Source organism: Micromys minutus, assembly GCF_963924665.1.
Source record: "Micromys minutus genome assembly, chromosome: 11".
Taxonomy (NCBI): domain Eukaryota; kingdom Metazoa; phylum Chordata; class Mammalia; order Rodentia; family Muridae; genus Micromys; species Micromys minutus.
In genome coordinates this window covers 59344150-59362135 of record NC_137980.1, presented here as the reverse complement: position 1 = coordinate 59362135, position 17986 = coordinate 59344150, and the positions used below count along the sequence as shown (strand labels likewise).

General features: G+C 47.5%; 1 protein-coding gene across 1 annotated transcript in view; it reads left to right on the top strand.

Annotated features, from left to right (window-relative positions):
• Nucleotides 1-3445: 3445 nt before the first annotated feature.
• ZBTB46 (zinc finger and BTB domain containing 46) overlaps nucleotides 3446-17986 on the top strand; it is a 66513-nt gene continuing 51972 nt past the window's right edge. The window contains exon 1 of the mRNA XM_080925155.1: nucleotides 3446-3584. The gene's annotated coding sequence lies outside the window, so the exon portion shown is untranslated. The remainder of the gene's footprint in view (nucleotides 3585-17986) is intronic.

Genomic DNA, 17986 nt, shown 5'->3' with positions numbered 1-17986 from the left:
TAAGTCCCTGGTTTTTCTATTGTTTCACAGTAATTAGCCTGAGGTTGGACCCCTTCCTGTTCCTTTTACCCCTTAAAAGCCATAGGGTGTGTTGGTGGAGGGCAGGTTGCCAGGAAAGCCAGTGGCATGGGGGTCCCTAAGGTTTACAGAGGATGGTGGGCTTAGTCAGCCACACGGCACTCTTAGTGGCTATCATAGTGCTGTTTTAGGTATCTAGGGTAGAAGGGGTCACATTCTGAGGGGCCTTCTAATCAGAAAGCACATTCATGGCCTGATCAGCTTCTGTACCCCTTTCTGGCTTCCAGAATGTCTGGCCTGTTGCTAATTCCCTTAGAGTCCTCTGACATTCTCACACAGGTAGATAGGGGTGACTTTTTTGTTATTGTTTTTCAAGATGGGGTTTTATTTGAATGACCCTGGCTGGTCTGGATCTCATTTTTGTAGACCAGGTTGCCCTCAAATTCAAAGCGATCCACCTGCTTCTGCTTCCCAAGTACCAGTATTAAAAATGTATGCCACCACACCTGGCTTGACTTTCTTTACACTTTGTGTATGTGTGTGCGTATGTACACTGGCTGCCCACTGAGGCTAGATAAAGGTGTTAGATCCTCTGGAGCTGGAGTTAGAGGCAGTTGTGAGCTAACCATTGCAGATGTTAAGAACCAAACTTAGGTCCTCTGCAAGAGCAGCAAGCAAACAGTTCGAGACAGGGTTTCTTTGCAAAGCCTTAGCTATCCTGGAACTCTTTTTGTAGACCAGACTGGTTTTGAACTCATGGAGACCTGCCTGTCTCTGCCTCCTGAGTACTGGGGTTAAAGGCATGAACACTCTTAGAACATTCTTATAAAACACTGATCAGTCTCTCCAGCCCCTGGGGGTGACTAAGGAATCATCCCAACGGGTAGCATGGATTCATGTGTCTTGTCTACTCACTGTTGATAGCAAGGATCATGCCCACCTTCATGGCACCTTGACAGACCCCTGCAATGGATGCTGAAAGCCATGGTCAGGGTACAACTGAGGCCACCCTGTCTGTCCATCCTTGAGAGCAATCTCTAGGCCAGGTCACTTGGTGTGAGGAACTGTGGGTTTTGGGTTCCTGAGCCAACGAAGCAAGCACATCAAGGTGCCTGGGCCAGCTCAGCCATGAACTCTTACCTTCAGGTCTGCCAGGACGTTGCAGCTACTGCTGTCTTGGTTTTTAAACAATTGTGGGGCTTATTAGCTTGAAGAACAGTGATAGTATGAAGATAAGGTGTCTGTCTCATCTGGGGGGTTGTTCTTGAATCTTTCTACAAGCTTATATATATTGTCTTTATATCTCAGCCTTGTGCCCTGCTGTTAGCTTTTGGAGCAGAGAAGACAGGGGGAGGGAGGATATTGGTCCAGTCACTCGCTGGTAGTGCTGCTGGGGTGGAGGTGCAAGTGTGTGTATGTGTGTTGGAGAAAGGGGGTATCTGCTCTGTCCTGGCTCAGTTCTGCGCTCACCAAGACTTCCTATGAATAGCCCTTCTGGCACATGGAGTGGGCCTGTTAATGTTAGACATGGGGTTTCTATGGGCTCCCTGAGCAATGACTGGGTCCCATTGTATTTACAGGCAAGGCTCTTCTACTGCTGCCAAATTCTGCATGGAAAACAGACACAGCACATCATCCACGCGATCCTCCTTGGATGATGCTTTGGGTGCCTAGTTTCCTTGGGAGGAACTGAGGCTGTCTTTGAGGGACAGTGACATTTGAGGTCGAGGTCCCCTCCCCCCATGCTTCCCTTACTTCATGGACTGCATCAGAGACCAAACTGAAGAAGGGAAATGGTGTGAAAAACTATCCACAGACAGTGCCCTTTGTCCCCTCAAAGGGAGGTTTACACAGCTGGACCCTCCTGGAGGTCAGGAGCAGTATGTTAACAGTACTGTGCCAGCCACACGTCTCCAAGGATAGAACACAGAGGTGGGCAGAAGTAAGCTGTAGAGGCTTCACTTCAGACCAGATGTGACAAAAAGGGTCCTCCAGCAGAAAATCCGAGGCTAGGGGCACGTGGGCCACTAGTGCCAGTCTAGATGCCTCGTGAGAGGTGGGCAGGACATGTGCACAGCCATCTCCTGGAGCCTATGAACAGTGAGTGAGTATCCCAGGTTTCATCTTTGGCTGGCAGACGTCTGCTTGCCCTTGCTCACTCAAGGAGAATCCCCTCTGGCCAGTCCTCCCACTGCTGCCTGTGAATGCCTCCTCACACAACGTGAGAAATCCTCCACCAGGGCGGGAGCCTCCCACCTCTCAAGGAATTTCGCTGTGCCTGCCCCTCCTTGAGGCAGGCCGCAGACAGCCCAGGGCGCCTTGCGATTGGTTGGCCCAACCCCGGCTCAACTCCTCTACGCCCCTGGCCATCTACAGGCTTTACCCCCCTTCCCGCTGCTGTGCCTGGGATGTACCGTGGTGGCCTTTAACCCTTACACAGACCAGCCCGGACTGCCCACTCTGGGTTCTGCTCCTCAACTGATCGAAGACACTGGAGGCAAGAAGGACGTGAGGGCCTCACTGCACTATTGGGGGCGGGGTGAAGAGACCTATCCCTGGCTATACCGAAATCGAGATGCCATCACTGGCTGAGAGCTGCGGGCCAAAACAGGGTGGCGAGCACCACTTGTCTGAGCCCCACACCCTCACCGGCCGTTGGATGACAAGACTGAAGTGTGGTAGCCAATGCTCCTAGTTGGTCAAATATGAGTCCCGCTTGCAGACATCGCCACGTGGCCCGCTTCCCAACGCTCGCCTCTCTGCTAGAGCGCCCAGGTCCCCGGATGGCGGGGGTGAAGAGTGACCAGCCCCTTCTGGGCACCGCGCCCCTAGAGCGCGTTTTCTCCGTTCAGCGCGCCTGGAAGTCGCTAAGTTTGGGAGACGCGCTTTCAGCGACGGCTCCACCGGGCTCGGAGACAGCCGTGACCCAGTCTCGTGCGTCCCCAGGGACAGTGCACAGACATTGCGGGGTGCGCCTACCCGACCCTGCTGCGGTGAACTTGCCCAGCCCACCTCTCCCATCAGGTGGTCTCTGGTTGTGAGACACTCGTGGGGCGCGAGCGTCGACCCACGGACCCCATTCCTTGCCACTCGCAAGCCCATGGGAGGGGGTTTCCCACAATGCCCAGCGAGCTCCAGCCCGCACTTCCGCTGTCCAGCCCCGCGGGAGGGGGCGGTGGGCCGCCGGTGCTCCCGCGGCCACTCGGCCCCGGCCAGCCCGCTGCGCCCAGCCGCCGGAGCGGGGGGCGGGGCCGGCAGGCGGGGGCGGGGGCGGGACTGGGGCGGTGGCCGAGGCCAGGGCACAGTACGGGCCAATCAGCGGCGGCCGGGCGCGCGCCGGGGGCGGGGTCAGGGTCCGCGGGCGGGGCGCGTGGGGGCCGCGGGGCTGGAGCAGCGCGGGGGCGCGCGCCGGCCTGACGGACGGACGAACGGACCGGCGGGCGGACCAAGCCACCCGAGCGAGCGCGCAGCTCGGACCCTCCCGGACGCAGCTCTTGCCAGTGGCCGCGCGATCACCGGTCCGCGGCCACGGTGCCAGCCGGCGCCCGCGCCCCATGGGGTCACAGGTAAGCTGCGCCGGCTCATTGTCCGCGCGGCCGGGCTGGCGCACCACGCCGGGGCCGGGGCTGAAGCCCTGGCGGGAGCCGGAACCGGGTCCGGGGCGGGAGCGGGGCAGCTGCAGCCCTGGTTGCCGTGCCCCGGGCGCGCCCCCGCCCTGCCACTGACCCCCCCGTCCCGCCTCGCGGGGGCGCCCTCCTGGGGGCGATGGCGCCCGGGGACAACGCGGCCGGAGACCCAGGCCCGCGGGGCCACGGCCCGAGTGGCGTGGGCGGGGCGGCGCGGCAGGTCCCTGCGGGGCTGAGCGTAGAGGCGGCCGCAGCGCGGGGCTTTCCGGCCCCTTGGCACCTTCGGCAGCCGCTGCGGCCGCCGGGGTCCCTCTTAGTCACCTCCGAAAGGGGATTTTTCCAGCTGGTGATTTCTGCTGCGTCAACGCCTGGCCCCGGGAGGCAGCCTGGGGGCGTCCCTGCGCCCCCCGCCCTCTCCGCCCTGTGCGTCCCCCGCCCGCTCAGCGGAGCCGCACCCGGACCCGCCCGCGCCGAGTTTGCCAAGAGTCAGAACTGCAGGAGGTGGGCCCTGCGGGGCCTTGGGGGTCATTGTCTCCCCAGAAGCTAGATGCCGGTTGTTTTAGATTTCCATTTTAATAATGGGCCGAACTGGGGTGCAGGGCCCTCCCGGTGCGGTGGAGTGGGCAGCGCAGATAAGACGCGGCGCTCGGAGCGCACCGGGCGCGCAAGGGAACCGGGTCCGCTACAAGTCGCGTCTTTGTTTCCCAGTAAATAGACCTGTCAGTTTCACAGGTTAGCGAAAGTCAGCGACAGACAACTCCCGAGGGTAAAACCGGAATTTTCTGCACCACGGAGAGGGTTCTAGCTAGTTGGGGCATTTCTTGGTATGGCCAGCGATTTCACTATTAATAGGCGGAACGGAACCAGCTATACACAATAGGACTGGATCTGGGAGCCCAGAAGCAAGCTAAATGGGGCTAAAAACAGGTAATTCTAAGCGAAAGAAATAGAAACAGAAGAAAGTTTGAAATTCTTAGCGAATTTCCTCCGGCTCTCTTTGCTACTATCTCAACGTGCATTTACCGAAGGTTTCACTGGGAAGATTGTTATCAGAATGTAAAGAAATGCTAATTAGAAAATGTTTCGGGAACTGCCTAAGCACTGACACCTGTGCGCTCCTGTGCGAGCTTTGTCTCTCCTGTAGAACGCTGGATTGGATTCCTCCTCTAGGCTAACTTAACTTCCCTTTTGGGTGCGGATTCACGAATTCCGCTCTTTCTGGTCCTCGTCTTGCTGGTCCTCATCTTGCCAGTGCAAGGCAGTGTTTTCACTCTGCAAGAGAATAGTTTGTTCACCAAAAGGAAATTTATAGGTTTTCCACGTGAATAATGAAGCAAAGTTTATTATATGGGACTCCTCCATTTTGGTATATTTTATGATATTAGGTACTTTGAACTGAAAAATTAGGATACATCTCCATTTTATTGCAGAAAAGATAGTAATTACTTAGGTAGAAATTATTGCAGATAGAAATTTAGCATTTTCTTTGGAAACCTTATAACCTTTTTTTTTTCCTGAAAGGAAACCATGCTGGATGTTATTACCCATTTTCTCTTTAGAATAGTAGAAAGAATTTACTTTGAGAACCCAGAAATTCAAAATCCAGCCTTGCCTCAAGCCTGCCTGAGGACAAAATTTAATTAAGATTCTCACGACACTACATTGAATGTAAGGCTTTTGCTTTCATTAGAGATAATTTCTATTCGTGAGGCTGGTGTTGGTGGCACACGCCTTTAACACCAGCACTTGGAGGCAGAGGCAGAGGGACCTCTGTTTTCAATTCCAGCTTGGTCTACAGAGCGAGTTCCAGGACAGCCAGGGCTACAAAGGGCAACTCTGTTTTGGAAATCAAAAACCAAAACAAGAAAGATAATTACTATTCATGTTCTGTTGCTTTATGAAAGTGTGAAGTTATTCTGAGCCCAGACCCCAACCTCATCTCTTTCTGACTGGTCTCTGCTACCAGGGCCACTGCTCATACTTAGTGCCCTGCAACAGACATGATGAGGTCAGGCTAGTTTGCTTCCCTGAGACTTGTGCTCCTCGGTCACACAGAGAAACCAGGGCAGAAAATGTCAAGAAATGGAGAAAATGCTTCAAAGATTCATAGGAAATGCCTGAAAATCAGAGGTCTGTTACTGCTGAAGATGTCTTATTTACAAACACTGCTAAATGACTTATGTTTTAACAGTGAACTTCCTGACTTTGTCTTGTGTGAAGGTTTTCAAATTAAGGAAAATTGGGCCACTCTGTCCCTGTGGTCTGGTTTCTGGGGCGCTGATCAGCTGCTGTGCTGTACTCCTTGAGGTCTTAGACCAGCCTCGGAGAACTGAAGAGGCCCATTTAGTGTACAGGGCAGAAAAATACTTGAGCTAATTTCTCACAGCGAAGTCACTTTCTGCGCTTAGGCATTCTTTTAGTAAGAAGAAAGTTCTAGAAACAGTTGTCTCTCCTTCAGTCTGAACACCGGAATCCTTGCACCTGCCTTAGGCAGCCTGTTTTAGGGGCTTCCTAATTCTTCAGGTTTTTTTCAATTTGGAAAAAAAATGGGCTTTTATTCTGCTTTGAAAACATATTCTAATTTAAATTCTCTGGAGTGAGATTGGATTGTTAAGAATTTGAAACTGGGTGGAGGTGGTGGTGGTACCGGCTAACGCCTTTAATCTTAACATTTAGAAAGTAGAGACAGGTGAATCTCTGAGTTCAAAGCCAGCATAGTCCAGAGTATGAATCCCAGGACAGGCGAGGCTACACAGAAACCCTGTCTTGACCCCTTTCCCCACCATACACAAAAAACTTTCCTTTGACTCTATTACATCTGTGGGTGGGTAGACTTTTTTTTTTTGTTTTTGCTGTTGTTCCTTTTCAAGACAGGGTTTCTCTATGTAGCCCTGACTAACCTGGAACTCTGTAGACCAGATGGCCTCGAACTCACAGAGATGTGCCTGCCTCTGCCTCCCTGGTGCTGGGTTTAAAGACATGTGCCACCACCACCTGGTGAAACTTTTGTTCCTAGAGTTTGCTGAGTGTCCTGACCCCTAAAAATAAACAGATAAAGGAAGTGTTCTATTAAGACCAAAAGACAAGTCTTTGGAACACTGCCCCCTTGTTCCACTCAGTCTCTGTCTTGTTGCTGCCTTTGGTTTGGTCAGTTCTGGTCTTGAACTTGTCCTAAGAGCTGGGCTCTGAGAACAGGGAGTTGGTGAAGTATCAGCCCTTTTCTTTTCTCCCCTTCTCTTATTTTTCAGATAGAATCTTACTCTTTAGTGCAGGCTGACTTCAAACTTTGTAGGTAGCTCAGGTTGGCCTCAGATTTGAGGCCACCCTCTCTGTTTTTAAGTGCTAGAGTTACAGCTGTCTGACACCACACGAAATCTTTGTTTTGTTATGTTTTGTTTTGAAAGAAGGTTACATATAACCTGAAACCCAAGATGTAGCTAAGGATGTCCTTAAACTCCTGATCCTTTTTGCCTCCTATGTAAGGAGCATTCTGGATCATAAGAGTACACCACCAGCCTTGGCTTTTCTGCCATAATTGCTTAACCACCTTTTTATTTCCCTGAGGTTTGAGCTCTGGTTGTGGACTGTACCTGACGGTATTGCTTGTAGGTAGAGAAGGGAAAGAACACTTTCTGATTGGCTCTATGAAAGACTGAAAGGAAAGCAAAAAGAAGTCAAATTTAACCTAAGTATGACTTATGTAAGTTTCTATGTAGACTAATTTTATTTAGGGTTTCATTGGTGCCATTTAGTTTTGATTTATATTTTTTAATTGCTACGGCTTTAATTTTTATTTATGAAGACAAATTTTCTCTGTATAGCACTGGGATTAAAGGCATGTGCCATCTCCTTCCAGCCACTAAGTGTTTTAAAACATAATTTGGATTAAAAAATGACTAGTTATCAGTAACAAGTTGGGAAACACCAATATGTTTTCAGCAGCACACACGTGGCTTTCTGTGTTTTGGCAGATATGCGTACTTAATTGTGTTAGCAGACATTCTGGCTTTCCTTTGTTCATTCTCCCCCTCACCCCTTCCAGTTTTTGAGACATGGTCTTGCTATGTAGCTCACATTGGTCTGAAACTCAAGCTCCTCCTGACTCTTAAATGCTGGAATCAGAGATATAGGCACCATCATGCCTGACCCCAGGGTTTCTTATTACTGTTTTTTGTCACTCAGAACCTTAGGTCATTCAGGTCATAGAAAGCCGTGCAGTAGAAGAATGTAGGGGGTGGCCACACAGATAGCTAATGTGACAGTAAGTGTGGGTAAGAAGCATCTCAGAGAATGTAAACAAGATGAGGAGCTGCCTTGGAGTTCCTACAAATAGTCTAAGGAAAGGGCCTTCAGTATTACTCTCAGAGAGCCGGTACCCAGAAAGCCGAATCTTCCTCTGCTTTGTCAATACTGGGAAAGAAAGGAGGCCTTGCTGGGCACGAGCACTGATTAAATGATTGTTGCAGCTTGTCTTAGGCACACAGGCCCTTGGAGGTCTATATGGGAAAGCAGTGACATAGTTCTGCGCTGTCTTATTGCTATGTGTATGGATGCCCAGGGGGTGTACGGAGTCCCTTCTACATTTCCAGTAGGTTTTTAACTTCTGGCTGTCATTTCACCTGCCCAGGAAATAGGAAAGATCTATAAATTCACATGAATGATGGATTTTAGAAGATACCCTTAAATTGTTTGGTTTTTTTTTTTTTTTTTTTTTTTTTTTTTTTTTTTTGAGACGTGGCTTCTTTGTATATTGGACTGTGTACAGAGGGTTTAAGACTTGTAAGTATGGGGTTTAGTTTAGTTTTGCAGTAGTGGTGCTTCTGGAGATTTGATTGCCAGCCCAACGTATCCAAGAGCTATCTCTATGAAAAGTGGACACACTTACATGGCATGACCCACTTGCTTGTGAACAGGTTAGTTGTCTTAGTGTGGGTCACCCAGAGAAGTTTAACCCACAGTCTTTGATATCCAAGATTCAAAAGCAACTTTTTCTGAACCTCTACACAAAAGGATAGACACAGGGCCTAAGGTGCACATATGTTAGTAAAGAGGAAGATACTGTATTAAGTGCAAGAGAAAATTTTCTTTTTCTTTTTCTTTTCTTTTTTTTTTTTTTGGTGCATTGGAACTTTATTGATGGTATTCAATATTCCAGAGAGTAGGGAGGGCTCCCTAGGCCCCTATTATTATGGGGGTCTGGGAAGGAAATTGTGAGGGAGATGCTCAGTGTTGGGGGCTGAGTTGGGATAGGGATTCCTCAGCAACTAATGGCCTCTCTCTTGCTCTCAGTGTCCTTGCTGTGGGGGTGGGTGGTCCAGGGTTTTTTACTCCTTAGAGGCCATGTCCACCACCCTGTTGCTGTAGCCGTATTCATTGTCATTACCAGGAAATCAGCTTCACAAAGTTGTCGCTGAGAGCAATGCCAGCCCCAGCATCAAAGGTGGAAGAGTGGGAGTTGCTGTTGAAGTTTCAGGAGACAACCTGGTCCTCAGTGTAGCCCAGGATGGCCTTTAGTGGGTCCTTAGCTGCCTGCTTCACCACCTTCTTGATGTCATCATACTTGGCAGGCTTCTCCAGGAGGCATGTCAGACCCACAACAGATACATTGGGGATAGAAACACAGAAGGCCATGCCAGTGAGCTTCCCATTCAGCTCTGGGATGACCTTGCCCACAGCCTTGGCAGCACCAGTGGATGCAGGGATGATGTTCTGGGCTGCCCCACGGCCATCAAGCCACAGCTTTCCAGAGGGGCCATTCACAGTCTTCTGAGTGGCAGTGATGACATGAACTGTGGTCATGAGCCCTTCCACGATGCCAGAGTTGTCATGATGACCTTAGCCAGTGGGGTCTAAGCAGTTGGTGGTGCAGGATGCATTGCTGATAATCTTGAGGGAGTTGTCATATTTCTCATGGTTCACACCCATCACAAACATGGGGGCATCGGCCGAAGGGGCAGAGATGATGACCCTTTTGGTTCCACCCTTCAAGTGGGCCCCAATTTCTCCATAGTGGTGAAGATGCCAATAGACTCCATGACATACTCAGCACCAGCATCACCCCATTTGATGTTAGCGGGATCTCGCTCCTGGAAGATGGTGATGTTGATGACAAGCTTCCCATGCTCAGCCTTGACTGTGCCATTGAATTTGCCATGGGTAGAGTCATACTGGAACATGTAGACCATGTAGCTGAGGTCAATGAAGGGGTCGTTGATGGCAACAATCTCCCCTTTGCCAGATCCATAGCTGAAGGCAGCCCTGGTAACCAGTGCCCAATATGGCCAAATTCATTCACACTGACCTTCACCACCTTGTCTAAGGGACGAGGCTGTCTCTGGAACAGAGAGCAAAGAAAACATTTTCTTCCGAATAATGAGGAACCAGTGAACCAATGAAGGAAACAAACATGAATCACAAAAACTACCCTATGAAAGACCACTGTTTTTTAAGTTTTACATTTATTAATTGAGAGAGAATCACTTGCCAGCCTGCCTACCATGATGTGAGTGGAGATGGCCAGAAGAGGGCGCCAGATCCCTGGAGTTGGAGTGCTAAGTGGTTGTTCCCAGGGTACTGGGAACCAAACTCAGGCCTTCTGAAGAACAGCAACTGCTCTTAACCACTAAGTCATCTTTTCAGACCCAGATATTTTCCACTCTTGATGTCCACTTGTACATATTTACTCTGTATAATCTAATCTAGGCCTAGAATGTTTTCACCCTGCAATACTTACTGCTGAATAAATTCAAGACAGTTCTTTCTGATTTCTGGCTGGTTGATTCAACTCACCTGTTCTATCGATTAAATCCGACTTATACTGGCCTTACACTAACTTTGGCAATCCATTCTAATTTTATGGTTCCTTCTCATTTTTTGGCTCATTTTGTCTTCACCTGTGTCTAGTAGTATGTTCTCTCTGCAACCTGTCTCTGTACGACAACCTCAGTAAAACCACCTTGGCTGCCCTCCTGGCTGCCTCTACCTATCAGAACCACTGTGGCAGCCATCTGTACAGGGATGTCAACTTCCCAGCCGTTCTCCTGTGTGCCAGTTCAGCTTTCTTCATCTCGTCCTCCAGTGTTAACAGTTCTGAGAATTTCCTGTACATTAGAGTTGACAGGTGGTTTTCCCATGGTAACTTTACAAAAGAGAAAGTTGTTGGTTCTTGTGCTTGCGGAATGAGATTATCCTGGGCAGTATGACTTGGGCAAGCAACCTGTGCTCTTATGTTCTGAGAACTTGGAGTAAATATCATGAAGATACTGTTTCCTGGGGTTACTAATCTTGAATTCACCTGCAGGATGATTCTGAAGTGAAACTAAGTGTCAAGATACTTAAAACTACACAGGTGCTTATTAAATAACAGGAATGCTCCACCTGAAACTATTGTAACCATTGAGATGAGTGGCACCTACAGTTAGATCCCCCCTCCCCACTTTTTGGTTTTTCAAGGCAGAGTATTTCTGTGTACCCCTTTCTGGTTGTCTTGGAACTTGCTTTGTAGACCAGGCTGGCCTCAAACTCAGAGATCTGCCTGCCTCTGCCCACTGAGTACTGGGATAAAAGGTGTGCACCACCACTGCCCGGCGTTCCCGTTCGTCATTGATTCTTAAAGGTGCTCATGCTTGTGTACTGCCTCTCTGGCTTTGTTTCTCTTTGTTATACTTGGGTAACATTCAGAGTGGGAAACTTGTGGTTTTTCTGTGAGGAGATGGTTCTTGTTCATTTTCTAGAAACCCAACACCCAAAGAATAACGAAGCAGGAAATTTTCTTTTTTGTTTAACTTAATTTTTATTTATTTATTTATTTATTATTATTTTTGAGACAGGTTTTCATTGTGTAGCTCTTTCTGTTTTGAAACTTACTGTGTAGACCAGGCTGGCCTAGAACTCACAGAAATCTGCCCACCCGTCTCCTAAGTGCTGGGATTAAAGGTGTATACCACCATCTCTGGCTAGCAGGGAGATTTTTACTTTTTCTGCTCAGGGAGTTTTTAAGAACTTTTCAGAAACCATGAGCATGCCTTCTGTGAGACACATGTTCTGTAGCTAGCTCACTAGACAGCTGAACAGTTTTTAATGTTGTGTTCATTTTGTGTTTTCTAGTTTTTCTTATGTTGTTGGCAGAAGAGATGAGGGAGTAGAAGGTGACCTTAGTGATCCTTGTACTTTAAGCAGTTTTTTTTCAATGATGGCACATAGCTTTTGGAAGCACAAAAACTATCAGAGACAGAAAGCTGGTTTTGGCAATTCCTTTGCTTCTTCTCTGCCTATCTGGCCTTCTCATTATTGTTCATATTTTCCATTTATTCCACGTGGAACTGCAGGAGATCTTGAGAAGTGTGTGTAGATCCCAGCTAGCATCTGTGTTACAGAGGTGTGTTCAGTGACGGCGTTCTTAGGCTGTAGCTAAACCACTAACATTCACCACTTCCTGTGATTTCCAGGTATGCCCAGAGCCTGCTGGTGCCTGAGACAGACGGATGGGGATTCAGGACCAAGAAACAAGAAGTTTGGGGTGGGAGTAGTCAAATCCTGGTGTGTATGGGATGTTTTCCTGAGTTCAGAAAGTTCTTGCTCCTTGAGGAAGCACAACTGGGCACAAGCGTCAGCTGTCAGCTCTCCTGTGGACCAACTTGTTTCCTTTTATCTATCTATCTATCTATCTATCTATCTATCTATCTATCTATCTATCTATTTATTTAATGTATGAGTATAATGTTGCTGTTCTTTCACAAACACCAGAGAAGGGCATCAGATCTCATTACAAATGGTTGTGAACCACCATGTGGTTGCTGGGAATTGAACTCAGATCTCTGGAAGAGCAGTCAGTGCTCTTAACCTCTGAGCCATCTCTCCAGCCCAAACCATCCTGTTTCTTATCTAATTTATCACAATATTTTTTTCAGTCAAGTTGATTTTGCCTTGTCTTAAAAACAACTGTAGAGTCACAAGTTTGATGTTTATTGTTTGTTTAGATTTATTTTTATGTGCAGGTGTTTTGCCTGCATGTGTATTTGTGCACCATGTGCCTGCCTTGTGCCCATAGAAGTCACTCACTTTCCTGTAACTGGAGCTATATTGTTGTGATCCACCAAATGGATGCTGGGAACCAAACCCAGGTCCTCTGCAAAAGCAACAGCTGCTTTTAACCACAGGGCTATCTCATGCCCACTACTTTCCTTTGGATTTTCAAGACATGTTTTTTCTGTGTAGCCCTGACTGTCCTGGAACTTGCTCTGTAGACCAGGCTAGCCTCACACTCACAAAAGATCCACCTGCCTCTGCCTCCTAGTGCTGGGATTAAAGGCATGCACTGCCATTGCCAGTGATATATTTTTTTATAGCACGTGTGCATGTAGAAGTCAGAAGTTAACCTGTACTGTATCTCTGAACCCCAGACTCTTTGCAGGGCTTTGTAGGAATAAACTTTGCAGCCTTATCATAAAACTGCTCAGTGAGAACTTGGTGGCTGAGGTCATGTTGCTTCCAGGTTAAGATTACTAATACCAACTCAGTTTGTGGAAAGTAGGGTGCTATTTGCATGGGTGCCAATGTAACATTTATTAATGCTTAAGAATAGCCACATAAGGTACTTATACTTATTTCTTGGTGTTTTGGAAGCCAGATGCCCAAGATTAAAATGTCTATCAAGTTTTCCTCTACTATGGCCCAGGAGAGTCTTGTTTTGTCCAGCATCATGTGTGGGCAGCAGTTCTTCATTTATAAATTTGTTTCTCCATTTTCTGACTTCATCTTCACATGGCTTTCCCCATGGTGTGTCTGGCACAAGGACACCAGTCATAGTGGTTTAGGTCCACCGTACTCTATAAGGAGCTTATCTCAACTTGACCATGCCTACAGAAAACCTCATTTCAACAAGGTCACATTTAAAATTGCTGGAGGTCAAAACCTCCACAGACCTGTTGGTTCTGATACTTTTCCTATCTAGATTGATCAGTCTAGCATTTATCAAGGCCTCTCACTAGCTGTCATCTTCATCAGCCATGGTATCCTTGATGGTCTTGTTATTTACTGCAAAGATGGCAGTTAAGCAGCAAATCAGCTAATGTGTACTGTAAACCAGTGCATTCCCCAGGCCTGTGGCAAGCAGAGGTTTTAGGTTGGGGGTCAGCAGTGAACTAGTGGCAATGCTGTAAAGACAGATCATAGCGTCTCTCAGAGGAAGGAGCAAGGAGGAATGAGATTGACTGACGCCTTGGGTGTGATGAGTAGACATTGAACCGGAGTACTAACAGGCAATTGGAGGCAGCTAAGCTATTGAGACTCATCCCTATCAAGACACGATGTAGGTCCCATGTTTGTCTTGTTCCTGTACTTGTTTTCATCTGGGCCACCAGATTATAAGAAGTTCCTGGCTCTTTTTCTTCCTTGGGAAGCAGATACATCCTTGCAGCCTCTTTCAGAAAAGCATTTTGTGTGAGTGTGTATATGGTGCTAGGGACCAAACCCAGGGCCTTGACACATGCTAGACAAGTGCTCTGTGGCTAAACTAGGTTTCCAGCCCCAAAATGGCATTTTAAATATCTTCCCTGGAGACGAACAGCAAATCCTGAAGTATAGTTACGGAAACTTGGAAAGATTTGGTTTGTGATAGAGAAACATAAAATAAATTTTTGTGTGGTGGAACTAACACTCAGTTCTGAGATACAGATGGATATAAAGTTTTCCAGGGTTGCATATGTAGCTTAGTTGGTAAAGTACTTGCCTAATATACCTAACGAGCTGGATCTGAAACCAGTGGGCTAGGTGTATCGGCACATGCCTTTAATCTCAGCACCTGGGAGGCAGAGACAGGCTGATCTCTGGGAGTTCTAGGCCAGCCAGAGGATTAATACTGAGAGCCTGTCTCCAACAACACGATCAAATAATAAACCAGTTGTGGTAGCACATACTTATAACCTCAGCTCTCACAAGATGAAGACAGAAGGATCAGACAGCATTCTTAGCTATGTAGTAAGTTAGGGGCTAGCCTATGCTATGTGAGACATTGTTTTAAAAAAATAAAAAGAGTAGGGAATGGGGCTGAACAGATTGTTCAGCAGTTAAAAATGCTTGCTGTACAAGTCTGCCAACCCGAGTTTCATCCTTGGAACTGTAGAAGACATGCTCATGTAAAAGTGGAAGGAGACAACTTGCTTTATGGTTAGCTGTGAGGATGTGGTTTGTCTAAAATGGACTCATTTGGTCCAGCTTGCAGCACTCCTTGGACTGGAAGGATGGGCTTGCTGTCTCTGGGGGTCACTTTGAGTATGGCCCTGGCTTGAGGTAAGGGACTAAACTAGGTAGGTCCTTCTGCAGATATGAGTATGTCCTCCAGAGGGATTTGTGTCTGAAAGATGAGAATTATCTCTGTAGAGTCAGGTACCAGATTAGAAAGAGTCTGACACATTTGCTACTATCATTTGATTACATACTTTCCCAGTTTTATAAAAGTGACATTTGTTTATAACTCAGTTGTATTTAGAAAACCTGATAAGCTCTAGAAAGGCTGGTGAGACAAGCTCAGCTGGTACAGGTGCCAGGTGCCAAGCTTGAAGACTCGCGTTTGATTCCTAGAACCCACATGGTGGAAGGAGAGAACCAGGACAACAGCAGGTTGTCCTCCGCCCTGTACCCCCATGCGTGGCATGGTGCTCCTCGCATAAACATATATAATTTTAAAGCTTTAGACATTTTTGAACGGACACAGACTTAGCAGATAGGCCCCTCCCACCTGCAGTGACTCCTGGGACTCAGCCCTCCCTGTTTCTTTTATTTTCCTTTAAACAAATCTCAGACATTCAGTTTTGTCATTGAGCATTTTCTACCCTTCAGGTTTAGCAAAGTAAAACACCCAAAAACCTGCTCGCCCCACACGGTTGGGTCCCCGTTTCTCAGACTGTCTCAGGGTGGGGTGGGACCTCTGAACTTTCTTTCTTTTTTATTCTGGGAACATTCCCTCTTTGTTGTTGAGGAATCTGTCCTGCGGGTTCTCTGTGTGGAGCTCACATCTTAGTGACCTGGGACAAGTGTCCTGGACTAGAGTAGTATCAAAGGGAAGCACAGACTCACCTTTAGTGGGCAGTGTGGGGCTGGTCCCTCTGTGGATGCCTAGTAACATTTCTCTGGAACTCCAATTTAATGTCTATTTTCGTATATGGTGCGTGTGCAGAGGTGAGAAGAGGGCGTCCAGTCCCCACTCTCTTACTCTCTCTTATTCTTTTGGGAAATAATCTCTTACAGAACCTGGAACTAACCTGGTAGCCGGCAATCCAGTGGTCCACATCTGTCTGCTGTCTTCCATTAGGGTTACAGTGACATGCAGACATGCCTAGCTTTTTATATAGGTGCTGGGGATTTGAACTCAGGTCCCTAGGCTTGCACAGCAAGTGCTTTTACCTGCTAAGTAATTTCCTCACCCCAATTGAATCTCCTCTCTTTTCTCCTCTCCCCTCTCCCTCCCTTCCTACTTCTCTCCCCTCTCCTTTCTTTCTTCCTTTTGTCCTTCCTTCCTCTTTGTGTGTGTGTGTGTGTGTGTGTGTGTGTGTGTGTGTGTGTGTGTGTACAGCAACCCCCCCCCCCCACGCATGTGCATGGACCCGAAGAGGCCAAAGAACAATCCGAGGGAGCCATTTCTCTACTTGTACCACAAGTGTCCCAGGGATTCACCTTGGGTGTTGGGCTTGGTGGTAAATACCTTTACCATTTAGTAAATTTGGTAAATTTATCACCTTAGCTGTCTCATCTGCCCTGGTCCTACTTCAAAAAACATTTGGGCCTTTATACTTTAGCCAAAAGATAGGGAAATAATATGCTTGTGCCTTTTTTTGAGGAGACTTATATAGATTCTTTAAACGACTTATCACTATGTGATGATAAATCCAAGTGTTAAAATAGGTTCAAAAACTTGTTTTCTTTCAAAAATTCTAAATTTGCTGTTGGCTAATAAAGTAGAGGGATGTCTTGTGAAATTTTGTTAAACCTCAAACATGTCTCAGTTCTCTCATTTTCAGCTGGTTTCTGTTTAATTTTTACCAAAAGTACAAGTTAGGCTTGCTTCTCCTTCCCTGCTCACCGTATCAAAGCGAGCCTCTAAGTGGCTCTAACTCAGGATGGCCTTGGATGACCTTCCTCTACTTTGGAAGCACCGGGAGTAAGTCGCTCGCCACACCCGCTCTCCCCTTACAGCAGGAGAGACAGATGTGTAATTTTATTTAAATGTGGAGAATTTTCTTACAAAAAGATGGCTCCTTCCGTGGTTAGCACTAAATATTTACTTTGATATATACTGGGTTTTTTCTTTTGAATATCTTCATGAATGCTTCTTATTTTGGAATTAAGACCCATTTTTTTGCTGTTTTCCCCCCTTTCAGATAAATGGTCTTTACCCATAACAAGCACTGGGTCTCAACACATATTCGGTTCCTGCAGAAAAGTAGATGAACTAGACATGGCACTTGAAGTGTCGGGTTTGGTTCTAGGAACACTGGAACTCTGGGAGGAAGTGGACTTGCCCATAGTGTGCGGGAAGAGAGGAGCTGAGTTAAGGAACTGCCTGACTCAGCCATCACAGAATCCTGGTAAATACCATTGCCTGCCAATCCAGGCAGGTTAAGGTCATTGGATATTGAATTCCCAGGTGACTCACAGGCTATCAATCTGGGCCTAAACTGTATACCATAAATTCTGTAGGAACTGAGACATTCCGGCTCTCAGATTACTTGTGGCTTCGGGCCTGGGGCTCCCGGAAACCTTGCACCAGACACGTGGTGAGGGTGCATCCTGCCAGAGCTACCCACAGGCCTGCAGGGGAATTTCTATCTGTTCTGGGAAGTCAGTGCTTTAGGCAGCTTCTCTGTGAAGGGCAGGTAGGGAAACCAGTCTCTGTCTTTTCAAGAAAGGTGCTACCCCATGATAGCTTTGGGGTTCTAGGTGGCATGAGGGAACAAGCCTCACCTGACCCATGGCCTTCATGGCAGGGACGTTTGTGGGAAGTCACAGGTACAGGTTCTGCCTGGCCTTCCCAGTCCCAGCCTGCACAGGAGGAATAAGGTGTTGGGTTTAGCCTCCTGGGCACTGACATCTCATTTAGTGGTCATATGTTTTATTTTCTTCATGAAAAAGGAGCTGACTTTTCAGAGAGTGGGGCTGAAGTGAATGAATACCTTGAACCTGACAGGCTCATCTCACCTAGAGCGGAAGGGGGACAGACACACACATATTCTCTCTCATAATTTTAAATTTTTAAATCTCATTTTTAATAATGGTTTTTAAACGTTTTAACCTTCCTTTTAGCCCGCCACCCACCAGAGGTAGTGGAAAAGAAAGTATACCAGGGA